The following is a 6,000-nucleotide window of genomic DNA, read 5'->3' on the forward strand; positions in this document are numbered from 1 at the left end:
TTTTTTAAAAACCCAATATTGATTTTCAGATCAGGCATGCAATCTACTCATGAAGAAAGATGGTTTTGGAAAGAGAAGATGGGCACATTTATAGGTGGAGACAGTGGTTCACAAAGAAGATCCAAGTATATAGGACCCAATTAATTTAACATTTTTATAAATGCCTCCAAGTGGGAGTACAAACTACATCTTCATGTTGGGCCTCAATGCTATTTCTGTGTTCTAAAGAGCCAAGCTGAATGATTTCCAGGTTCAAAAGAGAGAGAAAAAGAGAGGAAAGGTTTCATATAGACAAATACAGACATTTAAGAAAAAAATTCATCTAGACCTGATTTTTATGAGAAAGCTAAATCAGAAAGGAAAATAAGCCAAGAAACTAATTTTTTTTTTAATAAGACATCTTTGAGATCACTATTTCAACACACTAATTGGATAGACAAAGAAATTAAGTTCTAGGTGGTTAACTACATAAACTATTTGTGGCACAGCCCAGCCCGCCTCCCAACCCAGAGTTCTTTCCACCAAACTTAGCTTAAGACATTAGCCAAAAAACTACTCTGGCAAAAAAAAAAAAGGGGGGTCAGCAAGAGGGCTTGCAAAGCCATCATTGGGAAGCTTAATGGAAATAAACCAGAAAGCATTCCCCTACCTTGAACAAACTGTGGACTACAGAGTACAGCCAGTGGACTTCAAGGAAGACAGAATGTAGCCAAAAAAGGGTTCAAATGAGGGTAACTGAAGTGAACACAGGCACAGGAACACTGCTGAATGAGACTTCTGCTTTTTTCTAAGTAATATCCCATCTCAGAAGACATGGTTGATCGAAGATTTTTTTTTTTTAACATGAAAATATATATTAAATGCAGAAGTATCAGCACCGAGGTAGACGGTCTGGGGAAAGGGCTTCCCTTTAAGCCCACAAGACAAGCACTCTTTCATAAAGTGTGCAGCAGACTCATGAAAAATATGAATCTGGTTTAGCTCAGACATGCATTAGATGCCTTTGGGTCATGCAGCACCGCTAGTGCAAATAAAATCAGAACACAGGCATGACTTCATGGCACTTGAGAATCTGGTGGGTAGGGCGTGTTGCTCTGACACAGTAACTGCCAGCAGAGAAGCATCGCTGGGGAAAGTGTACATGTGTGTGCACATGCCATATGTGTGCCATAGAGGATTAGGGGCACTGATTTGCAGGAAAGACTTTTTGGAGCAGGCGATCCTAGACGTGAGTCTTGAAAGGGGGGAAGTTGGCCAGGCAATGAATGCAGAAGATGGAGAAAGAGAATTCTAAGCAGAGGTCCAACAGGATTGGAGGCAAGGAGGCCAGGGCAGCACCATAGTGTGAGGAGTCTGCGGGGAGTTCGGTTCTGCAAGAAAATGAAGTCTGGGGAAGGGTACGAGGAAGGGAGGTGGGAACGGGATGAAGAAAGCTTAGATTTCATTGGGTCATTACAAATGGCCAGCAGCCTGGGGAGTCGCTGGGGAAGAGAGAGAGCACCGTGGGAAGGTCCCTGGCTGAGTGCTGAGTTCTGGGACAGGACTGTCCAAAGGCAGCTGAATGACCTTGGGAACACACTGTGTGACTCTGGGCCCCAGAGTTAAATGGGGCCACCATGTTCCAAGGGCTGAAGTCTCCTGGGACAGCCTGTGCCTCCATGTTTATAGTGTCCCTGCTGCGGTCTGGACGTGGAATCCACCGGGCCCCATCTCCTCCCAGAGTGGCTCTGAGGAAGTGGGAAGGTGGGGAGGTCTGTGGAAATGGTTTATAAGCAGCAGAGGCTGCATCTCAACACAGGTGAGACCACCTTACAATCATGGATCAGCTACTCTCTGTAGAGAGGTTCACAAGCATTTTGAGAAACTCAGGTACAACACCTTAGAAAGTCAAGAGAGAGAGCTCACCTTTCCATCTGAGACACCTAACCTGTGACATCACGTAGCTACTCCTTCAGGGTCTGGGTTTGTCCCCGAGGCAAGAGGGAGGTACTGAGTTTTTATCAGGAGAGACATGAGTGGATTCGGATTCAAGAGGCCTGAGGTAAGTAGCCCCAGAAGCAACGTGGAAGATGTTTTGAAAGAGGGGCTAAACTAGTGGGAGAGGCCAGGTGGGAGACGGTGCAGCAGGTCACCAGGGACCCCCGGGCTGCCGAGGGCCTCCCCGCCTATGGTCACTAGCTCAGAAGCCTGTGGGAGCCAGGAAGCCACTGTAATTGAGGACAACAGGTCCAAGCGGGCCTGGGAAGCAAGCCACTTCTGGTGTAGCTGGGCACTGGAGCTCCGTGCCAGCCAAGCGCTGCCCCATGGGGACCCAGGCCTCCTGGGTTTTAAGAGAAGCTATAAATCCAAGTGACAGCTTCACATTTCTAAATATTAATTCGATTTAAGCCAACAACACACGTGCCAGCTGGAGATGGCATGCTGGCCACAATTTTGCCACTTCTAGGCTCCAAAGTGAGGCAGGGCCAGCGTGCTTGGAGCGGAGCTCTTTGGGGTTCCACAGCCCAGAGAAGCAATGTGATTTGGTGATTGTCTGAGTGTGGGAAGTGCTGGCGGGGCCTGATGTCACTTTAGCACCTTGGTGAGTGGTGGAGCCACAGCTGAAAAAAAAAGAGGGACAAATTTTGGCTAAGGATGAAGCGGGGACGGTGTGGACAGTAAGAACTAAAATCAATTTTAGATTTCTTGTAGGGTTTTCTGCCTAAAGAGCATAGGTTAGCCCACTAGACTACAGGTAACCAGCTGGAGACCCCAAACTGGGGCTCACTTGATACTGATGAGGGTGCAAGCGGTGGGAATGTGGTTCACCCAAACACTTCACGCAGAGCTGAAGAGGGGTAAGAACAGAGCCCCAAGTTGCTCCAGGAGGAAGCAGGGATGCCAGGGAGGCAGAAGGAAAACCAGGAGGAGAGGGCCACCAGGAAAGGAAAAGAGCATCAGTCAGAAAAAGAGGGGAGGTCCACATCCAATGCTGCAGAGACATCTCGAGTACATCCTTCAGGAATTGCGGGGTCTTCTCCTACTTTGGGGAGCTCTTGGCCAGCTTGCAGAGAGACGAGAAGACAGGGGAGCCTGGGGAAGTGTTAACTCATTTCAGAAGATACGGTCGCTCGAGATGTGGACTCACGGACAAGGGAGGTTATGGCCTTTTAAAAATACTATTAAAAAAGAAAAGAGTTCATCGGGAGGCATGAGGCACTGCCTGCAGGGAGGCCTTCTCTCTAACTTCCCCTAAATTCCCCACTCCGACTCAGTCTTTCTTCTATGCATTTTTAAAATCATGTATTTTATCATGACATACTTCTGTTTGCTTTTGGTCTGTTTGCTCCCACAAGAATGACAGTTCTAAAAGAGCAGGGACCAGCTGTATTTACCATACATCAGGGCTTAGCGAAGTACCTAGACACAGTAGATACTTAAGCAGATTTCTTGGATGTGGGTAGATCTGGAAAAGTCTGGAGGAAGGAAATAGGGTAGGACATGGTGAGACTTCAGCCCAGTGACCCCTACTTTCTCAGGAGAGTGGGCCATGAAGTTATCTGCTAGACTGGAAGGAGGGAAGGGAAGAGATCTCTTAGGCTGAAGATTCGCCAGTGGGAGAACCAGTCTGCAACCTGGAAGGAAGGAGCCTGTGGTGCAGAGACTCTTAGATGAAGTTCCTGATTTCAGAAGTTGAGCATCTCTGGGTGAGGACACGACCTGGATGTAGACGACTCAGCAGCGAGAGTAGATGGAGATCACTGGATTTCAGATGGTCACGGAAGCGGGAATCCAGAGCATCTAATCCCACATGGACTGTGGGACTAGAGAAGGAGAGAGAGCCCAGGAGCCAAAGTCCCCCACGCTGTGGGAGAGGGACCAGCTGGCAGAGGATGCCACATGGAGATGTAGCTGGGACCTGGCTAGGTCACTACCTCATTTCCAGCTCTGCCACCTCAAACAATCTCTGGTGAGTATTTAATCACTCATGTGTGGAACTGAAAATTACTGCCCTTTGGAGATTGAGTCATTTCTGTCCTTTTAAAATTACACTAATATGTGAAGTTCATGGGGGGCAGAAATTTTCTGCAGAGATTCATTTTTTTAAAGAATAAAAGATAGATGACACCTTGATGACCTTCAGTAATTGCCCTGTATTGTACAATATTGTTGAACATTATTTTAAGAAAGATTCCAAACCTGGGTTTGAAAGAAACTTATGTAGGCTAACACCTTCATTTGCATAGCTGAAGAAAATTTTTGCTGAAATACTGCAAACGGCACACACAATTACTGACAGATATGCAGATAGCATTGAAAGTACCTTCCATTTTTGAAGCGTGCTTTAGATATACAAATTAGCAATGCTTACATTTTTCCCCAGTTATCTGTGTTCAACTTTCCATGTAAAATCTCCAAAGTATAAAATTATCACGTAAATTGTTCCTGAGCAGTTTAGAGGAGTAAACTGCTTCCTGGCTTGAAAGAGGAAGTCAAACCTTCAAACACCTTTTTATGTTGATGCTAAATATAAAAAAACGTTCCCTGCGAAGTAGTCAAAGCAAGACACAGCAGCACATGAGATTTCTCAAGAGAGACACTCACAAAGATTTTTCGTTCATTAAAACCTAAAACCTTCAACAGCATCTTCCATAATACCTGAAGGTGGAGTGCTGTCTTATGTAATACAAGCCTTCCCTCTCCGCTCAGTTTGCAGGCAAATTAAACACCTAATTCCGCCCAGAATTTCTTACTACTTTCACCTTACCTGTGGGCACTAATTGGCACTGCAATTCCCATTTCTACAGACGATGAAAATAGCAAATATTTGCTCCACGGGGTTGTTAAACTGGTTGCCAGAAGCCCCTGATTTAAAGGCTTTCCCCCCAAACCACTGGTTACCCCACCCTGCTCAGGCAGCGGTAACAAGTAGGAGTCCGTGTGTCTTTCCCTAACAGGCGGCGCACACGCAAAGTACGGGGTGGGGGGGATGCCCTCGAGTACCTGGGTACCCCAGGTTCAGGGTCACCGGGGCCCGCTAGGAGGGACCAGCAGCAGCCGCGCCGGCCCAGGACTCCCGGCGCGGGCACACCTGGATGCCACCGCCGGCGCGGCCCCTCTGCGCCCCGCCCGGGTCCTGCTCGGGCTCCCCGCGGGCCGGGCACCGGAGCCGGGCGCGCACCCATTCTCGGCCGAGGCAGCCCTGCTGGGGGAGGCTGAGAAAGTTCCTCCGCCTCGACGCCGGCGCCCCGGGGCCCGCTCGCCCCGCAGCCTCCCGGCCGGGCGCAAGGTCGCGGCGCGGAGCCGGCGGCGCACGGATCCCCGGGACCGTCCCCCGCGCGGCGGGCAGCGCCGGCCGCTCACCTCCCGCCCCGGGCGCCCGGGATCGGCCGCGGGGCGCGCAGCCCGTACTCACCGCCCCTCGCTCGGGATCCCCAGGCGGCGGCCGCGGAGGGCGGCGCGGCCCGAGCCGGAGTCGGGTATCGGCGGGGCGGGGGAGTCGGAGGAGAGAGAGCGGCGGCGGTGGCGGCGGCGGCGGCCAGGAGGGGCAGCGAGGGAAGGAGCGGCCGCGCCAGCAGACGCTAAGCAGCCGGAGCAGTCCCGCAGCCCCACAGCGCGAGCGGGCCGGTCGCGGCGGCGGGGGCTTTATCGCCGCCCGAGCGGCCCCCGCCCCTTCCTGCCGCCCCCGCCCCCGGCCCGCCCCGCCCCGCCTTCCCGCCGCCTCCTTTGTGTGCCGGCGGGCCGCCGCGTCCCCGCGCCTGCACTCCGGGGCGCCCCCGCTCCCGCTGCCGCCCCGCGGAGGCCGCCCCCCGCCGGTCCGCGTCGCGGGGCTGCGCCCAGAAAGCGCCGGGAGACACGCCGGCCCCGAGGTGCGGCGCCGGCCGGGGCCGAGCTGCACGTGGGTCGCCGGGCTGCGGGGGGATGAGGGAGGGGGAGGGACCCAAGGGCGCGTGGTGCGTCCCTGGGACGCCGGGCGAGTCTCCTGGACTGTTCCCCATGGAGAGACAGGGGGACGCCCCG

General features: G+C 52.4%; 1 protein-coding gene across 2 annotated transcripts in view; it reads right to left on the reverse strand.

The window, feature by feature from the left end:
- Nucleotides 1-5,680, reverse strand: part of SERPINE2 (serpin family E member 2) — a 52,884-nt gene extending 47,204 nt beyond the window's left edge. The window contains exon 1 of one of the 2 annotated variants that reach the window (XM_032480350.1): nucleotides 5,396-5,680. The gene's annotated coding sequence lies outside the window, so the exon portion shown is untranslated. The remainder of the gene's footprint in view (nucleotides 1-5,395) is intronic. The other variant, XM_032480348.1, reaches the window with a different exon arrangement.
- Between the last annotated feature and the right edge of the window lie 320 nt (nucleotides 5,681-6,000).

Source organism: Camelus ferus, chromosome 5, assembly GCF_009834535.1.
Source record: "Camelus ferus isolate YT-003-E chromosome 5, BCGSAC_Cfer_1.0, whole genome shotgun sequence".
Lineage (NCBI taxonomy): Eukaryota > Metazoa > Chordata > Mammalia > Artiodactyla > Camelidae > Camelus > Camelus ferus.